Here is a 16,542-nt window from a genome sequence, read left to right as displayed (position 1 = left end):
CAACATCTGAAGATTTCGGGTCGCCTCTTCAATAGCACTGTAGGCTTTCCCACTTTCGAACTGGAGCCCCCTCAGTGTCGTCTCCTCTTCCTCCAGCTCAGCCTTCAGGCGGGCAATGGCGGAAGTAGAGGCGTCCATCTGAGCCCGTCTGTAATGCTGCCGAGTCGTCAAAAGGGCGACGTGAGATTCCAAGTCAGATATGTTCCTTGTTCGAACCTCCTGCTCCCACTCCCCCTAACGACGGGTATGAGCCGGGCATCGCTTCAAGTTAGGCCTCGGGTTCGCCCTCATCCAATGCTCCAAACGTGTCAGGCGTGATTCCAGATGAAGTAGCCTCATCATACAACAAGAAGCAAGTCGGGATTCGCCCAGCCGGCTAAGGTCGACCACCCGGTCCAAGAGGGACTGCTTCAGATCAGCATAAGTCCCCAAAGCAAGGCCGACGATGGAGATCACCTACTGTGTAGCGTTCTCCAATTCCTCGATCCGAGATGGTATAGAAAGGGAGCCCGAAGGAACAAGCTCTTGGCCATGGGCAAGTACGGCGATAGGCGGAATCTCAGAGCAGAGCTCGGCTTCCGGTTAGAGAGCTGGCTGCGAAGCAGACGTGGTCATGACTTCATCGGATTCGTCCTCCGAGATCAGGATAGGTTCAGGCACAGGGCCCCTCAATGACTAGCCCCTCTTTTTGAGCTGCATGACACGATAAAGAGTTTAAAATTAGGAAGTCATCTCGCTCATGAGACTCTTAACCTACCGTGAGAACTAGATGCAGAGGTACCTCCGGCAACAGCGGTGGCGGCAGCAGCGGCGCCAGTAGCGGAGGAGGAAGCCCTCCTCTCCTTCTTTGAAATATCCACTTTCACTCACGGAGCCATCTCAACTGCAGTAAGGAGAAGTTTGAGTTTTTTCTGAGAGAAGAAATACACGTTGTAATCCCCAAACGAGGAATGAGAACGTTATATACAACTGGCTCGAGCGCCTACCCACCGTTTAATCTGACGGTTCGAGTCGAACATCACGGACGAAGCACGGGGATTCGGAATCCCACACGAGCAGTTGAGATCTGGTGGTTATTAAACACGATTTATATCCAACAGCCCAGATCGGGCGTGGAAGACGAAGAACCCCATCACTCCGCTTTTAATGCGAAGTGACGTACCCATGTCACCTTAGCTGGCAAGCACATTGATCTGCAAGTGGACACGTGCCCACATCCCACAAGATTCGAGTTCTCTTGGCTCGAGCTCACCTGACAATCTGGGCTCGCGTACGAACTCGACCCGGTTGATTCGAGCCCGCTTATGGCTGGGATTTTCCCCATTGGCTAAACTCGCCTGTAATGGGAATTTGCCCGATCTAACTCATCCAGCCTAGTTTGCATGCGGCCAAGATTCGGCCAGTTCGAATTCGCCTACGGCTAACTTAGGGAGGATCGGAATAAAAAAATCTACAGAGAAAGAATACACGCACATGAAACCCGTGGAACCATGATTGAAACAAAAGCATAATTTCATTCATTAAGAGAGATTTGAGTAAAATGATATGGTCGAACTAAATTACAAATCTCTTAGGCATGACTCCACCTCACGAATCTTTTGGGTATGCTTAAGCTCGAGCCTATTCAGGACCTCTTAGTGGATATCTGCTTCAGAGAGTGAAAGCAAGTCCTGAACGTTGCTCCTCACCTCCTTGAGGGCTCGGTCTTTCCCCTCGACTTCGTCAATGACCAACTATTGTCGAGACTTAAGCTCCGCCAATTCCCCCATCATCTGTTCGTGGGCCCGCTATTTGGCAGCCAAGGAAGCTTGCACCATAGCGAGGGTCTGCTTATCCTTTGCTATCTTTGAGGTCAACCTGGATATACGGGAGTTGGCTTTATGATATTTTTGGCCTACCCGTTCATCCTCAGCCATACCGCACTTCAGATCCTCCTTCAGATTCGTCTCCAACGACATCATCTCCCCTAACCTACATTCTCACTCCTCCATAGCTGCTTGGACCTCGCCGGTCACAAGGTAGAGGATCTCAGATCTCTCAGCACGGAGGGCGAACAGCTTTTGAACGGCCCGCTCGGCCTTTTCTAAGCACCTATAATACGGAATGGCAGTGGAAGACCTGAGCATCTTGACCAAGAAACTCATATAGGAGTCTAGAACCTCCTTGAACTCCTCGAAGGGCTAACTCCTCTCCAGCACGAATTTAATGCAGTCAACAAGCGTGTCTTAGAAGAAACTAATAGCTCGGCCCGCTAATCTCTTATGAAGGCGAGCTCCAAAATAGGAGTCAGCCTCATCAACCCATAGTGCCACCACAGGAGCCATGGTCGAAGTGCTGGTGGCCACAATGGTGGGAGTTTTTCCCCATTGGCTAAACTCGCCTGTAATGGGAATTTGCCCGATCTAACTCATCCAGCCTAGTTTGCATGCGGCCAAGATTCGGCCAGTTCGAATTCGCCTACGGCTAACTTAGGGAGGATCGGAATAAAAAAATCTACAGAGAAAGAATACACGCACATGAAACCCGTGGAACCATGATTGAAACAAAAGCATAATTTCATTCATTAAGAGAGATTTGAGTAAAATGATATGGTCGAACTAAATTACAAATCTCTTAGGCATGACTCCACCTCACGAATCTTTTGGGTATGCTTAAGCTCGAGCCTATTCAGGACCTCTTAGTGGATATCTGCTTCAGAGAGTGAAAGCAAGTCCTGAACGTTGCTCCTCACCTCCTTGAGGGCTCGGTCTTTCCCCTCGACTTCGTCAATGACCAACTATTGTCGAGACTTAAGCTCCGCCAATTCCCCCATCATCTGTTCGTGGGCCCGCTATTTGGCAGCCAAGGAAGCTTGCACCATAGCGAGGGTCTGCTTATCCTTTGCTATCTTTGAGGTCAACCTGGATATACGGGAGTTGGCTTTATGATATTTTTGGCCTACCCGTTCATCCTCAGCCATACCGCACTTCAGATCCTCCTTCAGATTCGTCTCCAACGACATCATCTCCCCTAACCTACATTCTCACTCCTCCATAGCTGCTTGGACCTCGCCGGTCACAAGGTAGAGGATCTCAGATCTCTCAGCACGGAGGGCGAACAGCTTTTGAACGGCCCGCTCGGCCTTTTCTAAGCACCTATAATACGGAATGGCAGTGGAAGACCTGAGCATCTTGACCAAGAAACTCATATAGGAGTCTAGAACCTCCTTGAACTCCTCGAAGGGCTAACTCCTCTCCAGCACGAATTTAATGCAGTCAACAAGCGTGTCTTAGAAGAAACTAATAGCTCGGCCCGCTAATCTCTTATGAAGGCGAGCTCCAAAATAGGAGTCAGCCTCATCAACCCATAGTGCCACCACAGGAGCCATGGTCGAAGTGCTGGTAGCCACAATGGCGGGAGTGGTGGTAGACACCGCTAAGGCTAAGGGCCCGGCTGACACTATTAAGGTCTCGACCTTGGAGATGGCAGCAACCTCGATAGTCACCAAAGTATGAGACAACGAGGTGACGACGAGCTGGGCAGATGTTTCCCCTCGACTCAGGACCTCCGTCTGCTGGGTCGGTGCTTCATCATGACCTGAAGTCTCTTTAGGAGTTGAGACCTCCTCTCGCTGGGCTGGCGCTTCTTCATGAGTCGACGCCTCCTCCTGGCTCGACATCACCTCGTAGGCCGAGGCATCGCTTCCTTCTTATCCTTCATCTTCCTCTGTTGCTGACCAACCGGCCCTGGGGGATGATCCTCTTCACCGGCAGCCTCAAAGGTCAGATCAGCTGCAATTACAGAAGAAGTGTTAGCAACAACTGCTATGGAGGTCCCCATTAGTGGTACAACATCAGCACATCGATGAAGCTCAATGCTATTCTCACATGAGTCGCTAGGCTCCTCTTCGTCTTCTGTCCCTTCCTCTTCATCAGAAGGAATATGGATCGCCCCCTCAACCGTGCCTGCATAGAGCGAACACAAACGTCAGTCGAAGCAAATTCAGCCTTGCGTTCAAGGACAGAATATCACCCAGATTACCTTCTGATACGATCGGTGGAGCAGTTGAAGCCCTCGCCTAATGTCCCACACCAGGTATTGATGGGGCAACCTCCAAGGCTAACGGGTCTGTTTCCGACCCAGTGACTGGAGTAGGCATAATAGCCTCAGTCGCAGGGGTAGTTACCCCGGGAATCAACACGGGAGTGGTTGTGATATGGCCCTATACCATTTTGGTAGTCTCCGCTTCCTTCTCGTGATGGACCTTCTTGGTCACCTCCCTTCCTGATCTGTCCGCTTCGATCTTCCGCAGTCGTTTGGAAGGAAATAAGCACCCGGGAGCAAATGCAGACATCCCCATGCGGTCAGCTGTCGATGCCCGAACCCGCTCTAGATGCTCATCTACCTGAGCCGTCTTATCAAACGCTCTTTGCTCTCTGGCAGATCCTAACTGGTTGGGAGGAGGTGGGTCTGGAGTGTCGAATGCCCCAAAGTCAACATAGCATGAATGAAGATCCTCGGCGTCCTCGACATGAGCATCTTCGAACCACTCCTTAGTGGTCAGTGACCTCTCCGCCTCGATGGGTGGGAAGCTACCCTTAAGCGGCGCACATGCTCTGCTAGACAAGAACTCTGGAACCGGAAACCCTCAGGATTCGCATAGGCACCCCGGTACCGACAGTAGATAAATGTATGATGGAGGTCACGATCCCTAGCAGGGAGCTCGAAGCATGCGCTAGTGCAGCCGACGTAGGTCTAGAACCACCCCCGCGCACTATCTATTAACCCTTCCTTATAATGCAAATGAGGGTTGATATTCCCTACATACAACTGGTCATACCCGAACTGCCAGGCAAACCTGTAGGGAAGATACGGTTCCAGATAACATACGGGGCCCGTCCGTAGGATATGATATCCTGGCCGGATGTTAACTAGCCACTGAAAGGCACTGTAGGAAAGCACGGTGCATTGATCCGCCATCGATACATCCCGAAGGGCCTCGCCATATCCTCCACCTGTGAAATAAGGGAAGAATCGCTAGAAATTATAATGGCCGAAGTGGGACAATGTCTTCCTCATATCAAGGATGTCCTTACACTTCCAAGAGCATCTCTCTAGATGTTGGACGAATGGGATGAACCCTTCTCCTTGCAGAGTCGCCAGGGTGCTCATCAAGCATTCACAGTGGTAGACGAACCAAACCATCAAGTAGGTGTATGACAACCCAAGCCGAGGATTGGGAGTCTTGGCAATCTCGACGCCCTCCTTGTCGGCATATGACACCCGACAGAATTGGGCTGTCAAGGTGCTAAGCCCCCTCTGGATGCAAGCTATTATCATCGAAACCAACGCGTATGGCTTCTCATAGGCCAAACGTACCGTGAAGTAGACAACCTCTACTAGGATCGCCTCGAAAGAATGGGTGGGAACCATGCATCTCTTCAGCCATAGCATGAGGTACCCTGCGAGCAGAACCTTTGCCGATATGGGGGATCTAGCCTGATGATAGAACGATTTGAAGGTCATCCCCACCTTGAACCCTCCCTGGTCATACTCTAGGGTCTCTGCGGCCCCTCCTTTGACCACCCTTCAATCCACTTCTGCCTGGTTACACTCGCCTAACGGCAGAGTAGGTCTCCCCTTGACATCATTTTCCAAGAACAGGTAATCGGCCCAATTCTTATGGCTGATCCCTGAAGCCCTCTTCTTCTTACCCTTATGGTCCACTGCCCCTAGTGGTGTTTAGGCATATGTGGTAGTGGCCGAGCAACTCCTACAAGGTCTCCATCACTTAGGGGAAGTTGGCTGCAAGGTAATCGATCTCCTCCTGACCCGGCACATACTCCTCGTCCGGGAATCCTCCCAACGACAACCCCGACACATCGTACATCTCATGGAGAGTCATGCCAAGCTCGCCATTGGGAGTGAAAAATGTGCAGCTATCCAGACAATACAGCTCCAAGATACTATAGAAATGGGGAGCATTGATCTTCAGTTCATGTTGAGTGGCCTTGATAGCCACATACAGTTCTGAACCCACGAGATCGGAGTTCTTCACCAAAATATATTCGATGATCTTAGACCACTAGGTGTTGCTACCAGGCACGGAGTGAATCCACCACGGAGACCTGAAGTCTTTCGGGGGAAACTGCCCCCCTGGCTCAGAAGAAACAATGACAGAAGGTCTCAGCCACTGTAGTCATCTCCCCCATAGGCAATTCATTGTGCAGTAGGCCTGGACGCAGGGCGATCATGCGCTTGCAAGAGCCGTCGATCCTGTATCCAGCTATGGAACCTGTAAAAATCCCACAAGTCACCCCATCTTGGGTCGGGGTCAGATCCCAATTCATTGTTCTGGGAACCAAAAGCGAGCATAGTTCGACGAATGAGAACCCTCTCGGCATGCTGGGAAGATAGTAGTGGACCCCATCCACGACTCGGAGCTATCTGCCCTCCCCATGCAGTAGGGCAGAGTGGTTAGTCGTGGCATCACCAAACAGAAACTGGGGATTTTTCAGCTCCGTCCTAGTTGCGTTCGTAAAAGCTGCATCAGTAATCAACTCACGTAACGTCAGGTGATACTCGTCAGACACACGCTTTGCCAACTCATTGGGTTTGTAGGCAGTGAACATGGGCACTAAATCAAGAAACAAAAATCGGGGAGGCTCTTCGTGACTTGCACTACCAGCAAGACTAATGGCGACACCCTTTGGGAGAGCCTTGTTAGAAAATAGAGCTGCAAAGCAAGGCAAAAGGGAATTAGAATGCTCTAACTTGAAAAAGAGCAAATTCTATTCCAAGTCCTCCAAACAGGTGACCTTCCATACATTGCTGAACCTCGCTAGGCGAAATTAACTTCGCCTGACAAGTTTTGGGTTCGCCTGATAAAGGTCAAAACCCATCTTATAAAGGCTGAGTCTGCCTGACAAGGGCTGAATTCGTCTAACCAAAAGCTGAATTCACCTGGAAAAGGCAGAATTCGCCTGACAAAAAAAAAAGCATTCACGTGAAAAAGGGGCCAAAGTCGGCAAAGATTGCTAGAAGTGGCAAAACCCACTGAAGGAGACGAGCAAACAATGCTCATTTCCCCAATCTCACCTCGTTCATCAACGTGGGGCCATTAAACAACCAATGGGACTTACCCGAGTATGCTCCAGAGGCACTGGCGACCGCGTCGACAGTGATGCTATCAGAGGAACGACTTGGGCCCTTTCCCTTCGGAGTGCATCTCTTGGTTTTCGACGCCATATCTGAGAGTCGGAGATGAAAGCTGAATTCTTTTTCTGGAAGATTCGAAGAAAATCCCTGAGCACAGTAGTCTCCCAAGGAAGGAGATGAAGCCTATTTAAAGGCGAGATGTTGGCAGTTGGGAGACGTGGATCAAAGAAAATCAGTCAGCGGCTCGTTCTCGATAGTTTTGAGTTTGGCGGTTATAGACGAACCGTCGAAACAGGGAACGGGTCGGGTGGATCGAACTCGAAGCCCAAATCGAGAGGCGGTTCATGGCGGATCTGACGGCCGAATTTGAAGGACGACTTTTAAAGACAACGGCCATGGTCCGTCACTAAGCGAGACGCGTGAAAGCGACGTCTCCTTGTCAACTTGCATTTAATGCGACCTGACAAGCCCACGTGGCCCTAGCTGGCCGGCACAACTCCGCTCACAAACACATGGCTCATCCTCCACTACTTCGGAATTCGCCTGTGAAACGGATCCTGCCTGCACTATTCCGTTCACCTGATTGGCTTGGCTCACCCAAGCCATCATTTTCGCCTGATTGACAACTGTACGGTTTGAACTCGCCCAAAAGAGTTCGACCCAACCAGGGGAGTCAAATTCACCCGAACCTACAAAACATCGGTCACCTTTATTCAAATTGTTCCAGACCACATTTTCAATGTGATTTAGGTCTGAAAACTTTGAAGGGGGTCTTGTAGGCTATAAAAATTGCCTTAACAGCAAAAGGCCTAAATTTCGCCTGCACATTAAACTCGCCAGCACGAGTCAAGCCTACCCAAGAGTTGAGTTCACCAGCGCAAGTGAAGCTCGCTCGTATACTTAACTCGCCAGCACGAGTCAAGTCCATGCGGTTGCTAAGGTCGCCTAAGCATCCAAGCAATCCACCAAGCGATCAGAAACTCGCCCGCACACTAAACCAGCCTGCACGAGTCAAGTTTTCTCAAGAGCTAAAGTTGTCTGCATACCCAGGCAATCGGTCATGTGAACAACAAGTATGCCAGACTCACCAGAGTACTAGGCAGCTGCACTATCACGTACAGGAATGGGCCTTCCCATTCCCCATGACGTGAAGGGAACAGTTCTGAACCCACGAGATCGGAGTTCTTCACCAAAATATATTCGATGATCTTAGACCACTAGGTGTTGCTACCAGGCACGGAGTGAATCCACCACGGAGACCTGAAGTCTTTCGGGGGAAACTGCCCCCCTGGCTCAGAAGAAACAATGACAGAAGGTCTCAGCCACTGTAGTCATCTCCCCCATAGGCAATTCATTGTGCAGTAGGCCTGGACGCAGGGCGATCATGCGCTTGCAAGAGCCGTCGATCCTGTATCCAGCTATGGAACCTGTAAAAATCCCACAAGTCACCCCATCTTGGGTCGGGGTCAGATCCCAATTCATTGTTCTGGGAACCAAAAGCGAGCATAGTTCGACGAATGAGAACCCTCTCGGCATGCTGGGAAGATAGTAGTGGACCCCATCCACGACTCGGAGCTATCTGCCCTCCCCATGCAGTAGGGCAGAGTGGTTAGTCGTGGCATCACCAAACAGAAACTGGGGATTTTTCAGCTCCGTCCTAGTTGCGTTCGTAAAAGCTGCATCAGTAATCAACTCACGTAACGTCAGGTGATACTCGTCAGACACACGCTTTGCCAACTCATTGGGTTTGTAGGCAGTGAACATGGGCACTAAATCAAGAAACAAAAATCGGGGAGGCTCTTCGTGACTTGCACTACCAGCAAGACTAATGGCGACACCCTTTGGGAGAGCCTTGTTAGAAAATAGAGCTGCAAAGCAAGGCAAAAGGGAATTAGAATGCTCTAACTTGAAAAAGAGCAAATTCTATTCCAAGTCCTCCAAACAGGTGACCTTCCATACATTGCTGAACCTCGCTAGGCGAAATTAACTTCGCCTGACAAGTTTTGGGTTCGCCTGATAAAGGTCAAAACCCATCTTATAAAGGCTGAGTCTGCCTGACAAGGGCTGAATTCGTCTAACCAAAAGCTGAATTCACCTGGAAAAGGCAGAATTCGCCTGACAAAAAAAAAAGCATTCACGTGAAAAAGGGGCCAAAGTCGGCAAAGATTGCTAGAAGTGGCAAAACCCACTGAAGGAGACGAGCAAACAATGCTCATTTCCCCAATCTCACCTCGTTCATCAACGTGGGGCCATTAAACAACCAATGGGACTTACCCGAGTATGCTCCAGAGGCACTGGCGACCGCGTCGACAGTGATGCTATCAGAGGAACGACTTGGGCCCTTTCCCTTCGGAGTGCATCTCTTGGTTTTCGACGCCATATCTGAGAGTCGGAGATGAAAGCTGAATTCTTTTTCTGGAAGATTCGAAGAAAATCCCTGAGCACAGTAGTCTCCCAAGGAAGGAGATGAAGCCTATTTAAAGGCGAGATGTTGGCAGTTGGGAGACGTGGATCAAAGAAAATCAGTCAGCGGCTCGTTCTCGATAGTTTTGAGTTTGGCGGTTATAGACGAACCGTCGAAACAGGGAACGGGTCGGGTGGATCGAACTCGAAGCCCAAATCGAGAGGCGGTTCATGGCGGATCTGACGGCCGAATTTGAAGGACGACTTTTAAAGACAACGGCCATGGTCCGTCACTAAGCGAGACGCGTGAAAGCGACGTCTCCTTGTCAACTTGCATTTAATGCGACCTGACAAGCCCACGTGGCCCTAGCTGGCCGGCACAACTCCGCTCACAAACACATGGCTCATCCTCCACTACTTCGGAATTCGCCTGTGAAACGGATCCTGCCTGCACTATTCCGTTCACCTGATTGGCTTGGCTCACCCAAGCCATCATTTTCGCCTGATTGACAACTGTACGGTTTGAACTCGCCCAAAAGAGTTCGACCCAACCAGGGGAGTCAAATTCACCCGAACCTACAAAACATCGGTCACCTTTATTCAAATTGTTCCAGACCACATTTTCAATGTGATTTAGGTCTGAAAACTTTGAAGGGGGTCTTGTAGGCTATAAAAATTGCCTTAACAGCAAAAGGCCTAAATTTCGCCTGCACATTAAACTCGCCAGCACGAGTCAAGCCTACCCAAGAGTTGAGTTCACCAGCGCAAGTGAAGCTCGCTCGTATACTTAACTCGCCAGCACGAGTCAAGTCCATGCGGTTGCTAAGGTCGCCTAAGCATCCAGGCAATACGCCAAGCGATCATAAACTTTCCCGCACACTAAACTCCCCTGCAAGAGTCAAGTTTCCTCAAGAGCTGAAGTCGCCTTGACCAGCCAGATCCACACAGTTGCCAAACTCGCCTGCATACTTTACTCGTATGCACAAGTTAAGTTCATTTCATTGCCATGTTCGCCTGCGTACTTGATTCGCCTACACGAATTAAGTTCGTCTAAGTGGCTGAGAGGTACAAGTGACCAGCCAGATCCACACAGTTGCCAAACTCGCCTGCATACTTTACTCGTATGCACAAGTTAAGTTCATTTCATTGCCATGTTCGCCTGCGTACTTGATTCGCCTACACGAATTAAGTTCGTCTAAGTGGCTGAGAGTCGCCCACACGTTCAAGCAACTAGCCAGGCGATCAACAAATTCGCCAAACCTGCCAGAGTACTTGACGGCTGCACTATCATGTATAGGAATGGTCCTTCTCATTCCCCACTCCAAACCCATCAAACAGCTGCTCCCAGTACAAGTGAGAGGTATGGTATCTCTCAACAGTACATGGTCACATCCCATGATTCAAGGGAGTGACCATGTCGTCCATTCCCTATTTAAAAGCCTCTCCCGGCCACGAGAAGGAGGTCAGCAGCTACCAATCTATTAATCATAGTTAATTGATTAACTCAGTCAGCTGATCCAGAGGCTCTCAACTCTCAAGCAAGTTGAAGACCCGCTCTTTGCATTACTCTTGCACTGAAGCATCTCCTTCCAGCCTTCGGCCTCGATCACCATTAGGCTCAAAAACTCAAACTCGACTAACATGAGCTTCTACTGCATACTGAAGCTCACCTGCAATCTTGATCGAATCATCCAAGGGAAGCAAACTCGGTGCGAGAACCGAGCGAGGCGTCCTATCGCTGCCAAATTCCTCACGTTAAACAAGGAGGGCATTCCCTCCGCTTCTGTTGTAATTTTTGATTTATAATAAGCTATTCTTATTAATACAAATGAGATCCTTATTTCGGGAAATCAGATTTTTACACCTACAGTCTCCAAAGTGGATGATCTTCTCTCCTTTTATAGATTAAAAGAGAGAGTTAATAGTACCCATAATTGTGGATTAAATGGCTATTAAAGTAGGAGTTAGTTGGGAGCGCTTATCCCCTTGAAAATAGCTCTGAAACGACTATTGGGCAAACTTTGTTTGCTTGATGAAGTTCGCTAGAGACGTGGGCGAAGGTCACCATCATCGGGGGCGAAGGTCGCTGGAGTTATGGATGAGGGCCGCTATAGATGTGAGCAAGCCTTCTTCAGAAGTGGATGACTTGGTCCACTCTTGTTGACGTGGTCGGAGTTTATTGGTTAGCGAGCTTCGCCTATGAGTTCAAATTTGACACAAAGTTTGACTCTAGTCTTTGGCCGACTGATGACGCCTTTCGACTCGACATGAGAGTTGACTCATGTTTTATTTGGTCGAGTCGAGTCGACATGGGCTATCTGGCGAGCTTCGCTTCGTGAGTTCGAATTTAACACATAATTCGACTTTAGGTGTGACTGACTATTAATCCCTTTTGACTCAATCTGGGATATGTTAACTCATGTTTGACTTGGTCGAGTCGAGTCGACATAGGTTGTCTAGCGAGCTTCGCTACAGCTTGTTGTGGGCTTGACACCTTGGGTCCCTTCGAAGTGTTTAGCCTATAGGCGTTCACTTCTCGGATCCAAGCTGATCATCGTCCTAAGTAAAAATATATTTTGACCATCTATAAGAACCCCCCCCCAAAGTTTTCAAAATTCTATGTTTCAATTTGTAGCTAGGATTTAAAATACTTTGGGTAGATAGCCAGAGGTGTAGTGTTGAACGTGGCTTGAGTTGTCTTGATTTGGTGAAAACTTACCTTCGTCTGCCTACTTAATTTGGTTGCCAGAGGTATAGTATTGAACGTAGCTTCCCTGTTGTAAACTTATGTCGATGGATCAATGATGCTTGCATTCGTCCAAATCCATGCTTGGAATGAAATTCTCCTTTTTAGTTGTTGAGGCGATGTTGAGGAATTTAGCAAAGTTTGACTAATTTTGGGTGTGAATGAAGGTTTCTCAATTTTGGGCTACTAGGCGAAGTTCATCAATTAGTGACGTTCGCTAGCTAGCGTAAGTTATTCTGAACTGTGTTAGTGTAGTTCATCGTCTGGCAATGTTCGCCGGTTGGCGAAGTTTGTTGGGATTCACCTCTTGATTTGTGCCATGATTTACGGTTGAGATGTCTTGATTGAAGATCTTGCGAGACCTATTGATGATTTGATCTAGTTTTAGGCTAAGTTTTAGCATCTTTGTCCGATCCAATCAAATCTCAAAAGATGTGATTTTCTCAGGAGTTGGTATTTGAAAGAGGCTATAAATAGTAGTCATCCCCATCCATTCTCACTGCCTCCATCTTTTTCTTCCTCTTCTTATCCTCCATGTCTACACAAACATCGCATAGACTAGAGATGCTCCTCAATAGAGGAGCTGAAATCAAAAGACTCCAACAGGAGTTAGCCCAAGTTGAGGACAATGAAGTGGACGAACTCCGCATACTCCGTCGCCTGGTGGAGTTGCTATTAGCTGAGAAGGAGATGCTCAATCGGGTTATCAAGAATCTGTCGGTTGCATGGGGTGAGCTGACTCATGATAGAGATGCATGAGCTTCGAGTGCCTCGCTCTGCGTAAGACTGTTCGGCGATTGAAATGGCGCTTGAAGAAAGATCCTTGGATCTCCATGAACGAAGACTCCGACAGTACCTAGGTATCACGAACATGATCCTAGATCGTAATTAGACGTCATGTGACTGACTAAGGCCTGACGTTAAATTTTGATATAAGAATGTGCTTCTTCCCATTGATATGCCTCACTTAGAGGAATAGGGGCAGTTCTTATCTTCATGGGAAAACGTTTAGTTTCCCAAGTCTTGTAACGTCAGAGGAACAAGGCCTGTAGCTTGGTGCAGCTCAGGTTCATTCCTCAAGCTTCACACTACCCATATCTTAGGAATATTACCCATATCTTAGGAATATAGGGCAATAACAAATAGAAAAAAAAATACCCATCATTATTGTAATTAGGCAGTCTTGAATGTTGCTTTTATGTAGCAGAGTCTTTGATCAATTAAAAAAATAAACTTTTCTTCATGTTAAAATTGTCCATCTTTTGTGTGCTTGATCTGTTTGTACTTCTGTAGCGAATTTAAACCATGCATGGCGTCATCGTATTTGGAAGCGAAGCTCAGGCTTTCTTATGCTAGGGAGAGTCAGTTTAAAGCCCATCAAATAAAGTCTCAAACAAATTGAGTTGAAGATTTACTCAAGCTGCAGACTTAATGAATTTTGCTAAGTCATTTTGGCGAGGCTCACTATATAAAGCCTCGAACAAATTGAGTTGTGATTTTTTCAATTTGGAGACTTAGTGAAATTCACTATGATGTTTAGGCGAGGTTCACCTTTAGTGCCCTGTTGAATTGGGCGAGGTTCAGTAGGTCGATAAGGCGAGGCTCAGCAAGTCGGTTAGGCGAGACTCAGCCTAAAGATATAAACTGCAGGTCTTCGATCTGCATGCCTGGAATTACGGTGAAGTTCATTCGAGGAGAAATTCTAGGTGAAGTTCGAAGCTCAAATCTCTTGCAAAGTTCGGAGAGAAATCTTTGGCGGAGTTCGTTGGCAAGATATTCAGTGAAGTTTGGTTGTGAGATATTTGGCGAAGTTTAGGGCAAGAAATCTTGGGCGATGTTCAGGGGTTTTAGCCTATAAATAAGACTGTTTGCCTTCCTCTTCTTCACTTTGATTTCAAAAATTCTCCTTCGACCCTAGCTTTCCCAAAGTTCATTATCAATGGCTCCTCGTCACGCTATTTCCATGGGAAGAGGCTTTGCTCAAGGGGCTCGTCGGCTAAGAACTGACGAGGCACCGGCTCAGCTATAGATGGCGATGGGTAAGTGTCAAATGGATCAATGACGATCTTCAGATCGACCTTAGTCCCAGTCCATCAGACTTTAAGCAATGCCTAAGGGCATTTAAAAATTTGATCCACCGTTGAAGGTGAGATCTTTATGACCATTGATGGTCTTCCCAAAGAGCTTTCGTTGTTGGTGGCAGAGTTTCGTTAGCAGCCATTAATGGTGCGTATTATGATGAGTTTCATGCTTTGGTTGCTTCTGTTATGAGTGATCTTCGCTAAAGTAATATTTGCCAATTTGGAGCGATCTTCGCTTACGCGATATTCACCTATTTGGAGCGACATTCGCTTAAGCGATATTCGCCTATTTAAGTTGGATGAATTTCTCCAACTTGGATGTGAAGTTCGCTTCCTTTGGTTGAGATTCCCTTTGTCTTGTAGACATTTAGTCAATATAGATGGCTTTCGTTTGTGAGCGATATTTGCCTCTACTCTTGAGTATGACGGCTGAACTTAGTCTTCGTCTACTAACTCATTTTGTCATCTTTTTGCAGTTGCCTATTCAAGAGCTCCTTTGAACCGTTGTAGTCATTTTGATTATGATGGGACTGTAGGATCGTTGACCTATGGCAACACAAACACTAGAAAGTGAAAATTAATAGTGTTTATAAATCTTTAATCAGAAAAGTTACTAACTAAAAAGATAATGAATAACAACACAATAGTGTTTATAAATCTTTAATCAGAAAAGTTACTAACTAAAAAGATAATGAATAACAACACAAATCACAGAAAAATAGATAAATCTTTAATCAGAAAAGTTACTAACTAAAAAGATAATGAATAACAACACAAATCACAGAAAAATAGATAAATGCAAACGTAAGGATTTATCCTGGTTCGGTCCTCCAGACCTACATCCAGTCCCCAAGCCAATCCTGCTTGAGATTTTTCTTTCCTTGATTTGTAAATCCACAAACCAACCTAACCTTAAAAACCACAAGATCAAACCCGACCAATTGACAAAATCATGCCAATTGCAACCAATCTCTAAACCAAGAGATCTTATCTCTCAAACAGGAGATAACCTTCCTTTGAAGCAAAGTACAAAACTGATCCTATAAGCTTTGATAGTGTAGTGGATGTGCTTCTCACTGTGGCTATAGGTTTTACTCTAAAATATTTTACCTATCTAATCATTTGATTTGAAGAACAAATGGCAAGAGAGTTTTTCTATTGGTGTTCTTGACAAATATGCATGAGAATTTGTATCAAGAGAGGATGAATTTGCTCAAAATTTGAATATTATAAGTACTAATGTCAGTCATCAAATTCTATTGTTTTGACCTATTTATAGCTTTAGAAATATTCAAATTTTAAACCAAATTAACGTTTACAAACGGCTATAAATGATCACTAATTCAAATTCAGAACAGTTAGAAAAAATATCTTTGTAGTCGACTACTAAGCTTAGTAATCGACTACCTTGAGTCTATTCAGACTCTGTAAAGTCAAGAAACATGGTTAGTAGTCGACTATTATGCATAGTAGTAGAGTAATATGTAAATATGATATTTTTGTAACTTTGACTAAGGCTTTTATAGTCGACTAGTAAGGGTATTAGTCGACTACAAATATATAGATATAAGATATTTGATATGTTTTGAGACTCACTCTATATCTATAAACTCTAATGGCTAACTTAGGGGATTTATATAGTTAACCACACGCTAAGCATGTGTTAGTGTGTTATAAATACTATGTGCGTGTATGTGTTGTGTGATCAAGGTTTTTAACAAATATTCTACCCAATGAAAGAAATCCCAAAATACAATTATATCATTGAAGCATCTTGATTTCTTTCATCTCCAATTAGCCTTGTATCAACTTCAATTGCCTTGTATTGCCTTGTGTCTTGAGTATCTCTTTTCAACTTCAATTGCCTTGTATTGCCTTGTGTCTTGAGTATCTCTTTGAATATCATTGTTGATTTTGCTCCGATACTGCAAAACATATGTTAGCACAAATACACATAATATATAATATTTGTTATCATCAAAACAAACATATCTTGGGATCAAGATATCCAACATTCTCCCCCTTTTTGATGATGACAAATAAATTGTGTTAGAAAATATATAAAAATATTTACCCCCCTGCATCAAAGCATTAGTAAAAATAATTTTTTCTATATACTATATATCTCCCCCTTTGTCATTAGCATTAGTAAAAATATATTTTTATATAGTATTT

The sequence above is a fragment of the Asparagus officinalis genome, chromosome 1, assembly GCF_001876935.1.
Source record: "Asparagus officinalis chromosome 1, Aspof.V1, whole genome shotgun sequence".
NCBI lineage: Eukaryota > Viridiplantae > Streptophyta > Magnoliopsida > Asparagales > Asparagaceae > Asparagus > Asparagus officinalis.
Note: the sequence above shows the minus strand (reverse complement) of the source record.